Source organism: Sminthopsis crassicaudata, chromosome 2 (genome assembly GCF_048593235.1).
Source record: "Sminthopsis crassicaudata isolate SCR6 chromosome 2, ASM4859323v1, whole genome shotgun sequence".
Classification (NCBI taxonomy): Eukaryota; Metazoa; Chordata; class Mammalia; order Dasyuromorphia; family Dasyuridae; genus Sminthopsis; species Sminthopsis crassicaudata.
Genome location: NC_133618.1, coordinates 470,285,531 through 470,302,080, shown reverse-complemented (window position 1 = coordinate 470,302,080; position 16,550 = coordinate 470,285,531). Strand labels below are relative to the sequence as shown.

The 16,550-nt window shown below is 37.3% G+C and overlaps 1 protein-coding gene and 1 non-coding gene across 5 annotated transcripts in view; one reads left to right on the top strand and one right to left on the bottom strand.

The window, feature by feature from the left end:
* RALGPS1 (Ral GEF with PH domain and SH3 binding motif 1) overlaps nucleotides 1-9,888 on the bottom strand; it is a 652,627-nt gene extending 642,739 nt beyond the window's left edge. For 2 of the 4 annotated variants that reach the window (XM_074293129.1, XM_074293134.1), the window contains exon 1: nucleotides 9,611-9,888. The gene's annotated coding sequence lies outside the window, so the exon portion shown is untranslated. The remainder of the gene's footprint in view (nucleotides 1-9,610) is intronic. The other 2 variants (XM_074293130.1, XM_074293132.1) reach the window with 1 other exon arrangement.
* A 4,848-nt stretch (nucleotides 9,889-14,736) lies between these two features.
* On the top strand, nucleotides 14,737-14,840 carry LOC141559156 (U6 spliceosomal RNA). The gene has a single exon (XR_012487240.1). It is a non-coding gene; the product is annotated as a U6 spliceosomal RNA (small nuclear RNA).
* The last annotated feature ends 1,710 nt before the right edge of the window (nucleotides 14,841-16,550 follow it).

Genomic DNA, 16,550 nt, shown 5'->3' with positions numbered 1-16,550 from the left:
TCTTTGGTGCTTTTCATCTCCCTTCCTGAGATGTTAGGGAGGGCATGGTTATCTCCTTTTTAGTGATTTCATCTCCCCTCCTGAGAAGTCAGGGGGGGCGTGATCACCTCCTTTTTGGGGTTCTCACCTCCCTGAAAAGTCAGGGATGGTGCAACTACCTGTGGTCTAAAACCAAAGAAAGTGGGAGATTTAAAGGGCTAGAGCTGAGCAATGCAGTTGGATAATGAAGCATGTGAGACTAATTGCCAATTGGACAGTTCCCTATTAACTTGTTTGAAGGTTGACCCTCCCCAGCTATTCTGTGCTGACTTGATTGGTGGGACAAAGAGGGGGAAGGGACGTGTGTGGGAGGTGTAGGAGGAGGAAGAAGAATTGAGACGCAGAAGCTGACTCAGTCTCTCCGGGCGTTTGAGGGAGGAAGGTATGTGTGAGGTTTCTAGGCCTAACCCCCTGACCTTGACCATAAAAGATCAAGAATAAAGACGTTTGGTGATCCTGACTCCAGCTGATTTCTGGGAAGACAGAGTTCCAGCAATAGGTAGACACTGAACTATGCACAGAAATTTGGAAATGGTACAGTATTTTCAATAACCTCATGTTTTTCTCTGAAACAAAAATCCATATTTTTAAACACCAACATTCTCTGAATTATGCTGTAATGAATCATAGAATATAGTAATCTTTGAGGAATTAAAATTGAGGGTTATCTAAAGGACAATGAATAGACACAGTGATTATAAATGATCTGCAACAGTGATAAATTGCACACAAAGAATAGCATATGATACTAAAGAGATAAATAAATAATATCTTTATAAAGATAAATGTTGGGAAAAGGAAATAGATGTTGTTACTAAGAGTAAAGGATGACATAGGGCCACACATTCTGTATTGGTACTTAAAAATATTTCAAGTTCTAGAAGGAAGACTTAGCTTATTTAATGGATTATTGTAGGGATTCATAGTGGGACATGGACAAGAATTCCATATGATAAGAAGTTGCAATAGAATTTGTACCATTTCATTAGAAAGAATAACAAATCAATTAAATAATAAAGTTTTTAGGATATTGAAGTATATCAATTTTGTCTAGAGAAAGTGAGTTGATCATAAAATTATAAATAAACAGAAAGATCAAGTATTACAGTGGCAGCCACAAGATATTAAAGGAGTAAAAAAAAAAAAAGGCAACTCATATATTGAGTGGATCTTCCACAAAGGATTTGTGAAAAAGCATAGAAAAGATTAAAGAGATGAATATAGTAGCACATGCCTATAATCTTTGCCACTAGAAAGACTGAGGTTGATGGATTTCCTGAATTCATAACTTCTGAGTTGCAGTGTTAGCACCCCTGATATCTTAGAATCAGCGGGAGTCAGGATAACAAAAGTCCTTAATCTTTATTCTTGGTTTTTAGCAGTAGAAGTGAAGGGAATGGCCAGGTGGGATCTCTGAGACCTCACCTCTCTGTCTCCCACCCAAAAGTGACTCTGGCTAGTCTCACTCCACCCCCTTGTCCCTCCCACAATTCTCTGTATACACCAGCACAGGATAGTGGGAAGAGCCATTTTCCAAGCATATTCTTAGAGTATTGTCCAATCGGTTATTAGCCTCAAGTGCTTGATTGTCCCACCCCAGTGCATTAACTCAAGAGTTCCAGCCCTTTACACTGCAGAAGGATAAGCTAATCAGTTGTCCAAACTAAGTTTGACTCAGGATAAGACTGGTAAGTCAGGTAAGACTGGAGTGGAAATGATAGGATACAAGGTTGCATAAAGGATACTGAATCAATCTAGTTTGAGAAAAGGGGCAAGTCACAACTCCTATGCTGATCAGAGTGGAACCAAGCCCCTACTTTTGGCTGGAAATTAAGGAGACCCAGCCATGGAGAAAAAAAAAAATTAATAAACTATAAAGTAACTCGAATATTTGTGGTCTCTCCTTGGAAAGAGTATCCATATACTACATAATTCACATTATTATAAATTGACTATTGTCCCCACTGTAGCCTTGCTGACATTTGCAAATGACACCAAAGCTAGCAGATCTGGCCAATACATGGAAAGAATTAGGATCCAGGATATACAAGAACAATGAGCCAGTAAGATGAAATTTAGTGTATACTTGAGCTTTTTTTTTAATCACCTGCATATATACTGGGTAGGTAAAATATGGCTACATAGTTTGTGAAAAAACCTGAAGGTTCAATATAACTAGTTAATGGCACATGGCAGTCAAAAATCCTATAGTAATCTTGAGCTACATTAACAAAGACATAATATTTGTTTGATACCACACTGCTTTATATAAAGTAGGAGTTAATAATAGCAAAGGCATAATAAGAGAAAGGGAATATTTGTCCATTTCCCTTATTAGATGGCATTTGCAGGGCTGAAACACTGTATATCACATTTTACAAAATACACTGAAAAAATTTCATATCCTAATGAGGGCAAGCAGGCTAATGAGAGGACTATCAACCACACCATGTTAAGATCAAGTGAAATCATTGAGGATATTTTGCCCGGATATGTGAAGACCTTAATTGTCTTCAAGTATCTGAAGAGAAGTCACCTGAAAAAGGAGATTATACTTGCTTTGTACAACATAAAAAGGTTGAACTTGAACCAGAGGATGGAAGTGGTAGAGAAGCAGATTTTATCTTAATATAAGGAAAATGTTTCTTAAGCAATCCAAAATCAAATCATCCAGACAAGGAGAAAAATACACATCTTCAAGGCTGGATCGTGACTTTTCAGGGATGTTAGGAGTATTGATTATTTCTTTCTTGAATAGTTTGGACAAGATGTCTCACATGAATCCTTCCTTCTACTAAATTCCTCCTCTGATGCTTCATGATAATATAGTGATGATCCTGGCGACTCAAAAACTAAGTCAATGGAGTACAAACTTTATTTAACATGTCTTCCACCAAGCTAAAAAGGCAGCTATATAGCTTAATGGATAGAGTACCAGGCCTGAACATAGGAAGAACTGAATTCAAATCAATCCTCAGAGACTTAGTAGTTTTGGAATCTTGGGCAAATCACTTGACCTATTTGCCTTAACTCACAGAAAAAGGAAATGGGAAAACACTCCAGTATCTTTACCAAGAAAATCTCATACAGGATCACAGAAAGTTGTACATAATTAAATGACTCAACAACAATAATAAATACCAATTAAGTCATAGGTCTACTCCCTATGTATGTTCCATTCTACAATCAAGATAAAGGAAAATTATATTAAAATTCTTGATGTTTCAATGGGAAGGCTATAGTATACAAGTGACATCTTCAGCACAAACTCTTCCATGAAAGCACTGGAATGTGACATAAAGTAACTCTGAATAACTATTATAATAAAAGAGGTATGACTATGATATTGTGATCAAAGAATAAATCAAAAATGGATTTACCAAGGTCAGGAGACAGAAAGCCTGAATTTGACATTTAACCCTGCCATTTATTAACTATGTGAACTTGGGGAAATTATTTCACACTCTGGTTTTCATTAATTGCAAAATAACTGCAATATTTAATAATGACATTATGATATGATATATAATAATGTTATAATATTACACATACTATAATTTTATGTATTATATAATATATAACATCACATATTATAATACTATATGTCCCTGTCCGGCCTGTAGATTCTTTGCCTCCAGGCACAGTAGGTTTGACCATTTCACCTCCTGAGAGTGCTTACAAAACAGTGTTCATAGATACACTGATTTGGGAAACTGGGGAATGTGTAGCTAATATCCCAGTCACTAATACAAGTAGACAATCTGTGACTTATCAACCAGGAGAAGTAGTAGCATCAGGTTTACTGATACATACTCCTAATAGGCAATTTGGTGATATTTACCCAGATTTTGACTCCCAACAACAGAATCCAGGAATATTCTGGACTGCAGCTATTACAGCTGACTGTCCTATGCTCACTATCTATATAAATGGCATAACATTGAAAGGGTTGGTAGACACATGTGCAGATCATACAGTTATTAGAGGTGCCAGCTGGCCCAGTCATTGGCCAAAAATCAAGGCAGACACCTATATGTCTGGTATAGGAGGATCAATAGCAGCTGAAGTTAGTTCTACCCTTTTGAGATGGACATTTGAAGGTGAAACAGGAGTTTTTACTCCTTTTGTAGTTGAAAAGGTCCCCATCAATCTCTGGGGAAGAGATATCTTACAACAGAATTACAAATGAGTACTTTGGCTTTTTAGGCAGGGCTGCTGTTGAAAGCCTGCCAACACTTTCACCTGTTCCTATTCAATGGAAAACTGATACACCAGTGTGGGTGGAAAAGTGGCCCTTGAGAGAGTGATAAGATTCAGGCCTTATTAAATCTAGTACAGGAGCAACTTGACCAAGGACACTTACAACCTTCTCTAAGTCCTTGGAATTCCCCAGTATTTGTTGTAAAAGAGAAATCTGGAAAATGGAGAATGTTGACTGATTTAAGAAAGGTAAATGAACAGATGGAAACTATGGGAACTCTTCAACCTGGACTTCCATCTCTTCTCAGTTGCCTAGAGAATGGCCTCTGTGGGTTATAGAGATTAAGGATTGTTTCTATCCCTCTAGATAAGGAGGATATGAAAAGATTTGCCTTTTCAGTACCCAGCATTAACTTAGCTGAGCCTTATAAAAGATATGAATGGACAGTTTTGCCACAAGGAATGAAAAATAGCCCTACTATGTGTCAAATGTATGTTGCTGCTGCTCTTACCCAGTAAGAAAAGCATTTCCAAAAGTTATGTTATTATATTACATCGATGATATCTTAGGGTGTGCACCTGAGGAGCAAATGTTAGAGGCATAACTATAAAAGACCATCAATTTCACTGAGTTAACACCTTGTTTCAAGTATACTTCTTTCAAGTATACTTCTCCAAAGTTCCGGCCCTCTACAATTATATAATAATAAAATATATAATATTATATACTAAAATAATATACTATAATCCCTACCATTACTCTAATTTTTGACTCTAATTTTGCTGGTTCCTGATTGTTCCTTCCACCATACAAGAATTCAAGGTTTTGCCTGCAATATCAGAAGTTTAATACTTCACTCACCTCCTATTGAACATCCATAAAATATCCAAATATATAATCAAGTATTAGCTGTATATTTGAAAACCATGAGGCCAGAGGCTATATCTTCTCTAAACTTAATGTCTATCCCCAGTTTCAAAGACAGAGATGTCAAAGACTCAGCGCCACAGGTAGGAATGCTGACTTAATTATATTAAAATGTAATTTGGAAATATTTAACAAAATAAAGATACAATAAAATATAGATAATATCAATATATCATTTTCTAAGTCAATATGCACCCTCAAGGATCCTCATGTATACTTTAGTGGTACTTGTTTCTATTTGTTTGATACCACACTGCTTTATACAAAGTAGGAGTTAATAAACATTTACAAGATTTAATTACATTTCAATAAACTCTCAGGCCAGTTATCTTCTAAGTGAAATAGAAAAAAATGTACTATAAGCAAAAACAAACCAGGAGAACTTAAAAATAACAAGCAGCAAGAGAAAAATTTCAAAGGAATTCCAGGAGGCCTATTTAGTTATGTCCAATGCCTTTGTGGTGGTTAAATATAAATGTGTCTTTATTAATACTTCCCCCATCCCTACTTAATCTTTTTTATTCTGTCACACCTGGCTTCTCTTAGGCTGCCTTGAAGTTCCCCAGTCTATAAAATTACCCTTCCTAAATTAACTCATTTTTACTTCATGGAACTCAGTTATTCCCTCTATAAGATTAGAATAACGCTCACAGGTTTGTGACAAAATTGATTCTGCCAACCTTCCAGTGCTCCCAGACAATTCTCTAGGACTAAGTTACAGAACAGTTCTTGATATTCATTGGTATGCATACAGGCAATTTACTTGCAAGGGAGTTCCCTACAGAGATGGAATCCCAGGTCTGAAATGATAATACAGCTTGCATTACCTACCTTAAAGGGATTGGTTAAGGAAGTCCTTTATAAACTGCAAAATCTCATCTTAGACCTTTTAGGTCTAAAGTATGATTCATTGACTCCACTGTTTCTTCAGGGTTTCATCACAGATAGAAAACAATAAACATCTGATTGAATCCATTCACAATGAGGCATGACTGCTTGCTAGATTTTACAGTCTACCTGAAGTTCATAGATTTAGAACTGGAAAAGACTTCAGACAATCTTGAATCTAATCCCCCATCCCCTCATTTTACTGATTGGTCAAATCAATTTACCTAGTTTGCTAAAGTCATACAAGCAGTTAAATGGCACACCTAGAATTCAAAATCATATCCTCAGATTGCAAATTCCATGCAATTTGCACTGTAATATGCATTTATATTATAAAAGAGCATGTTGACACAAAACTCAAGTTGGTAAAAAGGAGCTTGATGAATATTTGTTAACTTTACTTGACCTTGAGGACATAAATTGTTTTGTTTTTACTGTTATATTTCATAGCACAAAGAAGTCTTTCAATAAACATTTTTCAATTGATTGGTTCAAAAGTGGAACATGAAATCTCATAAAATAATAGCTCCCTATCTGTGATGATATTCAGACGTGCAAGTTAGATGACTTTTGTGAAAGATATAAGTTATGATTCCCTTTGTAGTACAGTCTAATGATTAGATACTCTTCTTCAACTAGGCCCCTCTTCTCTTAGACTCTGTAAATCTAGATAATCTATGGTTTCTTCTAATCCTAAATTTCTAAAAGTCCATGAATGTCCCAGGAAGATATTTCTTAAATTAAGGTCTTTCCTGGCACAATTTTCAACATGGCCCAACTTCTTCAAAAAGAAAATGGGAGAAACTTTTCCTTCTGGTCTATTGAAAGAACAGATCAATAAGCAGCATTTGACTTCATAGCGTCAGATGCTAACAGCCTTTCTAGATATCAAAAGCAATATAGAGGAAGTTCTCTGATGCTAAAGTTTTTATAGTCTTTCCAGTTTCACTCAGTTCCTAGTCTAATCCAAGCTGGGCTATGTTCTTAGGTAACTTCCCCTGGTTACCCGATAGTTGCTTCTGAAACCATCATCATCATCATCATAATGGAGGCATCTTATGATATATAATATATATAATTGCTGGACTTTACCATTATATGTATAATTTAAATGCCTGGAGATCAAATATAGCAAGTTAAATTGAATTTCTATGACAACTCTTAAGCAGATAGATTCTGAATAGTCAAATACTGTTGCACCTATCAACATTTTGATTATGTCTTTGGGAAAAGACATAAGGGAACATTGGGAATAGAAAGGCAACACCTGCTACCAACTATGTTAGGTTATTCAGAACACCAGACTCTCTCCAACTCTGTGGTCATTTGAAGAATGTAGATAAATAAAAGGCAGAACCAGAACATTAAAGACGTTATTTGTAAGCTAGGCCTTAATATAGCTGACGGTGTTGAAAAGGAAAGCAGGAGAGCTAGGTAAATCCTTTTCATTATAGAGTAGTCTGAGCCCAAAATATACCTTTACTTGAGCAGTTTGCCTGTGTATTGTTTTGTCTTTATACTCCCTGGGGACATTATCTGTGAGGGTACTGTAGGTAGATGAGGTCTTACATCCAGAATTTCCTTATTATATTAGTCCCAAAGTTGGAGTCCATCCAGGCAACCTCAGAAAACATAACCAAAATACATCATTTTAGAACTGAAAGAGTTAAACTTCTCACTTCTTTTGATATGGAAACTCCAAAAGGAAGGCTCTTTTCAAGGTCACACAAGTATGGTTAAAGGCAAAAAACTAGACTCCAACTCTCTGCATGCGCAGGTCAATGCACTCTCCACTATCACACTTCTACCTCTGTCTTTTTAGATTAAGAAAGGATATCAGCAGCTAGTTTGTGATAAACACCCAATGGGTGAAACCATCAAACCAGTTTACCATGCTCAATAGGAGCTTCTCATAGATGAGAAATTAAATGACCTGCCTCAGTCACAGCTATGATTAAAATCCTGGCACTCTGACTCCAATCTTCTTTCTACTTTCTCTTGGTTTCAGCCTCAACCTTATTTTGATCTAGGCCATCAGCAGGTGTCCTCCCATTCCAACCCTTGATTAGGCTCTTAACTATGCAGGCAGTTGCCAACAGAGAGGAATGATTGCAGAAAACAAGCTACTTTCCATTTAAATAGAATTCATCCATCTAAACACTGAATTTCAGGAATCAACATCACTTTCTTAGTCCTTTGAGGGCTACTGCAGATAGTAACTGGTAAAAATTGTGACAAAAAGATACACTACCTCACTCAGAAACCTAGGGCATGAAGAATGCTAAAAGACAGGAACATAAGAGAATTGACACTTGAGAACACAAAGCCTGGTTCCCTTGAAGGGAACAGGAAGCAAGAGGTGCCTACACCTCTCTGCCAATTCACAACTGACAACCTGAAAAGTAGGACATAAGGCTCAGGCCAAGATTGCTCAGAGGTCATATGTCTGATGGTCTGGCCCCAGAACTTGTGGACTTGTGGGTGGGTACCTACCCGCCATTTGGTTGTCTTCTCTCTCCAAATCCTATCTCCTGTACCTATAAATTTATCCTCTGTTCTCTGAACCCCTGCTGAGCTTGCCTTTGTTATGTCTCTGTGACTACAGTACTTGGAAATGGAAGACCTCAGAGATTCAATCAAGCCCTTCATTTTATGCCTGAGAAAAGGTTCAAAAAAAGTTGAGTGACTTCCGCAGCTAATAAGTAACAGAAGCCAAATATTAATAGTACATCTAGCAATCTTTCTGCTATAATACAAGCTAAATAGGATTCCATAGCTCCTGGTTCTCTTGACTCTGAGACCCAAGACTGAACCCTAGAAATACAGGTCTCTTAGGTGCTTTTCTCAGTCCTTTAGACCTACAGGACAATTTCTCCTTTCCCATGTCCTACTGACTCCATCCTCTTCTTTATAAGCTGGATGCCCCCTTCCTTTCGTCCATATGACTACCTCCTCACCTTCTCTATCTACAGAGTTTTCTTTTCCTCATTTCTTAGCTTTTGCAGGTTCTCTGCACCTATAGGGCTCTCTCTGCACTTTTAGCTATCCCTCCTCCCCACCTGTAGGAACCCCCCTTCTTCCTCCCCCTCATAACCACCCTAATTTGCACCCATAACCTCTCTACTAAAGCACCCCCAGCCCCTGAACCTGTAAAATCTTGTACCTCTAGCTATGCTCTCATGACCTGTAAGGCCCTCCCGTTTCTAATGCCCCAGCCCCTTACACCTGTAGGGCCCTCCTGCTCCTATTCCTACCCTGGCCTTTACACCTGTAAGGCCTTCCTAGTCTTACTGATATCACACTCTCTCCTTCTGTAGGTCCACCCTTGCTCCTATAGCCCCTGCAATCCACCCCCTGCACCTATAGCCACCCCAGTGATCTCCCTGCATCCTCCGCCCCCCACCAAGAAAAGCCTCCTACACCCCTCGGCGCCCCGCCCCCTGCACCTGCGGTCCTGCCTCGCACGGTGCCCAGCCCCGCCCCCTGTATCTCTCCAGTTCCCCTCTACTGGCCCCACCCTGCCCCGCCCCAGTTTTAGCCCGGACGGAATCTCACCTCCTCCCTCTCCTGCGCTGGGCCCGGGGGCCGCTATCAGTGTCGGGGCCGCTGTCGTGGTCGGGGCCCCCGCAGTCCCGGCCGGTCACCTTGACACAGGCCGCAGCGGCCGCCGCCGCCTCCTCATGGCCACGCCGAGAGCAGCGGGCTGGCGGCAGCAGCGCTTGCAGCCAGAGATGGCCGGAACCCGGCCAGAGCGCTAGCCCGAGCCGCAGGAGCCGCGGGAGCAGAGCCGAAGCCCAAGCCCAGCCGCAGCGGGAAACGTCCGCTCTAGGACTGGAGCGACAAGACGATCAGCCAATCCTTGCCCGAAGCTAGACACTCTCACCAACCATCATAGAGCAGGGGCGGAGATAGGCAAATTAACCCTGACGAGCCCCCAGTGCGCAACAGCGGGAGCTGCAAGGCAGCAAAGGGCCCAGAGGTGAGTGAGTAGGGCTGAATGGTCTCCTCCTAGTGCATCTACATGCCAGCCAGCGCTTGATACAGCTTGGGATTTGGCCTGGCCCTCCAAGCGCCCTTCCTCCAAACCTCACCGCACCGATTCCTAGATCCCTGGGAAAGGCCTCCCCTTACACCCCGTGGCCTGGCTTTGATTTAAATTAAATTGATTTTCTTCCTTACTTAGCATTAACTGGAATCATACCATAACAGAGATTTAATGCACCTTAGAGCAGAAAATGTCAGAACTGGAAGCCACTTTAGAAATTATTTAGACCAAGTCAGTATGGGACATTGGGAGAGACTTATCCAAGGTCACACAGAAAGTTCATGGCATTATTAGAACTCCAACTGATCTCAACTCCTAGGTTATCGTGGGTTACAACCAAAAATCAGTGTAGCCCAGGTTAGAGAGTGCTGGACTTTGGAGTCAGGAGAGAGATGGGTTTGGTGGTCCTTCTGATACTTCCTAATTATGTGACTAAAGGCGAGTCATAATTTCTCTGAGCCTCAATTTCTTCATCTGTAATAACGAAATTAAAATATCTCTAGAACCTCATAAGATGGTCCATAAGATCAAATGAGATAATGAGATAACCTTAATGTACTGTGTAAAGGTAAGCCATCATCATCATTATTGCACTACTCTGCCTTGCTCTTTAAAAGATAAAAATGCATTTTGTGTGACACTCATGTTATATTATCTTCCCAATTCATTGTTAAATAATTGATTCTAAAGAGTGTAGTTAGTTGAAAGGTACCTTTAAAAACTTAACTCATTTTCCTTTACAAAAACAAAACCTCTCCTAATTTCTCTATTTTTAGAGGCATCATCAGCACCTAGATTTAAAACCCTAAAGTCACCTTTGACTCTTCCTTCTTCATGATCACTTGCCAAATCCTGCTAATTCTACCTCCCAAATCTCTTGTGTTCATATATTCCTTTCCCCTCAAATTGTCAGCATTCCTGTTTAGGTTATTATCACTTTTCATCTGGAGTGTTATAGCTTCTGAAGCTACTCTCTTGCCTTCAGGCTTTCCCTATTTCAGTCTTCCTTTTTAAAAAATTATACCCATCCTATTAAATGAAGAAATAATCTGACAATAAAAGTATGGTTATGGAATAAATTATGTTAAAAATCTAAATACAGAGGATTAAAAATCTTTATAGTGAATATTTTCTCCAAAACAAAGTTTTTAAGGAAAGATCAATTAATATTTCTGATTTAATATCTACTCCCTTAAAATGTGGTTTTATACAAACACTAATTTTAAAAAAAATGTTTAGAATACAACAAATCTTTTTTTTATTTAAGCTTATAGTTTAATGGTCTAGGAACCAGATAAGATGGTAATTTGGTAAAGAGTTATGTCACTTATGTTTTGGGATCAACTATGTGCAAGTTTTCTGGCAGCAATCTTCAATAGCAGGAGTCATCAAAAGTAAGAAGCAAATTCAAAACAAAGATCTTGTCCCCCAAATTTAATTCTTATCAATTCTAAACTTATAGCAAAAGGAATTCATGGGAGTGCAGTGTTCTTCAAATTTAATTTTTCTATTTTCAAGAGACAAACCCAATTCTTTCAGCTTTGGCAATTCATTCTTTACACCTAATACATGAGCTGGACCAAGTCTGCCACTGTGATACCCTATTGCCTGTAATATAAAGTACAAACTCATTGGTCTTAAAGCACTCTATAATCTGACTCAAACCTGCCTTTCCAGACTCATTCACTCCCTATTCCAGACAGACTTGACTTTGCCCTATTCTTAGATCTGGTTCTGACCTCTCTTACCTTCCATGTATTCATATGAAATGTCCCCTCTGTCTGAAATGGACTTCCTCCATGGCTACTTGTTGAAATTTTTCTCTTCATTCAAAACCAATTTCCCTACAAAGTATTTCCTAATGCTCTCAGCTAAAAGAGATTTCCTTCCCCCTCAAATTTTCCCAAAAAACTTCATCTGGATTGCTCTTTGTTTCATATTCACTTGTACAAAAGGCATCTTCAATGCCTAGCCAATAAATTGATATTTCTTAAGATAATATGTGGTCATTTATTCCAGTTCTGTATATTAAGAGCCTACTACAGTGCCATCCACACAATAGGCACTTTTAAATGTTCAATGAGTGTTGAATGAACCAATCAAGTCAAGCTCATTAATTATATAGATGAGAAAATTAAGATTCAGAAAGAGGAAGTGATTTGATTTTAGTCAAGGCTGTTAATGACAGCCAGTAGTAGCCTCCTGATTCCCAATCTTTTACTGTATACTAGCCAATCTTATCATTTAATTTTTAGAATTGACATATTTAAAGTTATATTTTAGAGCAGATACTTATTTTGATATGTTAAGAGTTTGAAAATAAATTGTCCAAACTCAGAAAATTGATGAGGATAACCCAGATCTTGCGCATAGCAAGTACATGTGCACCTGCTTAATTAGTGTTTGTTAATTTTTTGAAATAAGAAAATTCATTAGAAGTGAATTATCTTCAAATCTAAATATTATTCATGGATATTTTAGGGATATTTTTTCTAAAATGAATTAGGAGGTTAGAATCTCCTACATTTAACAATAGACATTTCAGTTGTTTAACCAAGACAAACTTCATATCTGATTTCTATAATGTTTATAATTTTAGCAAAATAAGTTTAAGTATTTTGAATTTTATTTATGAATATGAAATTGAGGCAAATACTTAAATGAACATTAAATCATATTAACATAAGATTTTTGCAATGCAGCTAAGATGGGAAGTTTGCACTCATAAAGAAAAACTTATTTTTTGACTTTTAGGTTCCTGCATGATTTCTTAATTAGGAAAATAATGATGACAACTTACAATTCTATAGCCTTTTAAGATTTATAAAATGCTTTTCACTTATAATGTCTGTGGTTTAATTATAATGATCCCTATTTGACAAGTAGAAAAATTCAAAGTCAGAGACATTAAGTAAATTTACCCATTAATATCACACAGATAATAAATGTAAAAAAAAAAAAGGTATTCATGTCCAGTTCTCCTGTCTCCAGAGAGTAGTCCTCTCTTTACTGTTATATTAAGTCAAAAGAAAGAAAACAATTTTCAAGAACTTCTTTTGCAAATTAAAAAAATGCAAATATTGATCTCAGGTTTTAAATGGAAAATTTTTGTTTTTTCATAGACTGATACGACCAAAGAATTTGTTACATAATAAGCAAACCACCTAATAGGTTTTTGTTTGTTTGTTTGTTTTTATTTTTGTTTTTTTGTTTTGTTTTGTTTTTGGTTGAGGCAATTGGGGTTAAGTAACTTGCCCTGGGTCATACAGGTAGGAAGTGTTAAGTGTCTAAGATCAAATTTGAACTCAGGTCCTCCTGACTTTAGGGCTAGTACTCTAACCACTGCACCACCTAGCTGCCCGCAAACCACCTAATAGTGATCTTCTCTCTCCCCAGCTAAGGATATCCTCAGAAAGCTGGCCTGATCAGTCACCAATACTGAATTAAGGCATGGTCCCCAAAACCTCAGAATCACATCCATGTCATAAAGAGATATCAAAATAGAATTTTATGAAGGGACATTGTGAATATTGACAAGAAAATGATATAAAATAACTTGTGACCTAGTGAATTCTGAAAATAATTTTTTGTAAAAGGTTAAATAAATCTGTGTCCTTAAGCATGGTATAATTAAAGAATATAATCTGTATTTCATGATATAGTTAACCTTTATAGATTTATAGAATGTTAAAGATGAAAAATATTAACATTGTTCTTAGAAGAGAATGGAGTAAGCACCATGGATAGCACTTATAGAATATCAGAGTACTGTGGTTGTCTGGTTCAGCACTGAGATAGTGGATAGCAGCTGAGTAGGGCTATAATGAGCAATCCATATGCCTGCAGGGTGGTATTCCTAGGGATATTTAAAAATAAAAGATGTAGATTTAAAGCTGTTTGAAACCTTGGAGTCATATAGTTCTGCTGCATTTTCCATGTTATTAATAAGAAATTAAGTGACTTGTCCAAGGACACAAAATAGTAAAGCCCAGAGAACTGGGATGAGAACTCATCACTGTAAGAGTTCAGATTTTTTCCATGGCATGATCCTGGTTCAGTTACCATTGCTAGTAGATTTAATTAGGCTGACCAATCTGCTTTCCTTTAGGTAATTTAGGTTTAGGTAGTAACCAAATAAGAGCAAAAACCAGGTGAAAGTCTGGAAAAGGAAGGATAATATTTTATTGTTTGAATTTCTTGAAGTGATTGTGTCCCTATGCCTTTCTCTGTGCTAAATCATGACAAGATAACCAGAACATTGAATATACCTATTGCCTCTCTGGTGTGCTAGTACAATCCCTGCTTGGCAAAAAGTGAGTGAGGCAGCAACGATAGAGAATGTGGTGAGGACTTTCAGAGACAACTATAGCAACATTTATAATTTTTTATGATATGTCATGACAGAAAAAAAAAAGGAAGAAACCTTAGCAATGAAGAATATCTAAAAGAGAAGACTTCAAAAGAATGGAATTTCTTTCAAAAAGGAAAAACCACTGATTGCACTAATCCAAAAAATAGCAACCCAAAGGACATCAATAACTCTTGAATTCATGCCTACTTTCTTATCTTTATAATATCTTTATGAAAATGCCCTGCACATGAAAAGCTGGTATCCTTAATAAAAGTGTGAAGATATTTGCTTTGACAGCACATATAACCAAAATTGGAAAGATACAGACAAGATTAGTATGGCCCTAGCACAAAAATGACATGCAAATTTATGAAGCATTCCATATTTTTGGTAGGCCTCCAACTCTGTCAGTCTGAATCTGCAAAGCCTTCCACCTAACTGATAGTGACTGGCAACAACAACTTTTTACTAGAGCTTCACCCAGGGAGAAGTCTGCAGTTGTGTTGCTTAGACCTAAACTAAGATCCAGATCCTGGAAAATCCAGGAGAACAGCAACCAGATCATCTTCTATATCAAACAAATTAGGATCTACTGACAGCATTCAATTCACAGAGCATATAGAATCAGGATCCCAGCTAATGCAGGCCTGTAGCATATAAGACCTGTTTTTCCTTCCAGCAGTTCACAAAGCCTACTTCTAATGAAAGTTTGAATTCAGGAAGTAAAGCTAGAAAGATGATTTAACAAAAAAGATTTCCTAAATAAAGAGATATCTGATGCCAAGTATTCCCAAGATAGAAATCCAAAAGAAGAAAATAATTTGACTTGGCCACAAAGTCAACTTGAATTCCTAGAAGAAATGAAACAAAAGTCTCAAAAACTTTATCTATCTTCAGAAAAAGAAGTGAAATAATTGAAATGCAGATTGAAGCATACTATTTTTTCTCTTTATTTTTTTCTGATCTGTGTTTTCTTTCAAAACATGACTAATATGGAAATCTATTTTGCATGATCACACATGTAGAACCTATATAAAATTGCTTCTCATCTCAGGAAAGGGAGGAAAAGAAGAAAATCTGAAACTCAAAATTTTAATAAACAAAAATTGTTTTTAAATGGAATTTAGGGGAAAATTATTTTAAAAAGAAAATTAAATAAGTGAAATTAAAATGCTAGGGAAATGAATTGGAGAGCAAATAAGAGCTTTAGGAGAAGGACTTGGAAAGAGAATAAAATTTAGAACAAAAGGCACAAAATCTTTCCCCAGAAACAAACATCTTGAGAGTGAAAGGAGCCAAAATGGTAGACTAAAAGCTGTTCATTTGAATTTTCTCAACATCCTCTTCCAAAGAACTTTAAAATAACACCTCAAATCAAATTTTGGAGCAGCAGCATCAATAAAAAGTCAGAACAAAATATTTTTTTGACCCGTGAAAATGTAAGGAGATGTAAGGATGTAAAGAGAAGTTTGTGGCACCAGAGTAGAAGCCTGTCCAGGACCCATACATTCCTCTGCAGCAGTAGTATCTACAACACAGCAAATTTGGAAGTTGCTCAGGTTAGAGACAGTGAAGGAGAAAAACATCTAGTCATAAAGAGATTACAGGAGATCCTTTGCTGTAATTGAGTACAACTGGCACTGATGGGAAACTCTATTACCTATATGCAATTTTGGGTCATAGTTCCAGAGTAGAAAGCAATGCTACATATTTGTTATGAAGAAGCAGAGGCCCTAGTCACAGTTCCTAGGCAAAGAGAATGCTAGTGCTTGTGGCTGCAGGAAATCAAGGCTCCTTTCTGGTTACAAATCAAAGTCCAGACCAGGAAAGCAGTGACCACACCTCTCCCTGTATCACACACCATCTTGAAAGTACCAAAAACTTGTATACCTCCAGAAGTAATTTTGAAAACAGTGATACAAAAAAAGCCTGAAGTTTGGGACAGTATCTCCCTACTCCCAGGTGAAAAGACCCAACATTTTTTAATTTTTTATTTTATTTTTAATTCATGATATAAAACACATTTCCATAACACAATAGGTTTTTAAAAAAAGATAATTGCACATAAAACTGCAAATCTATTATATGCAACTTAAGTA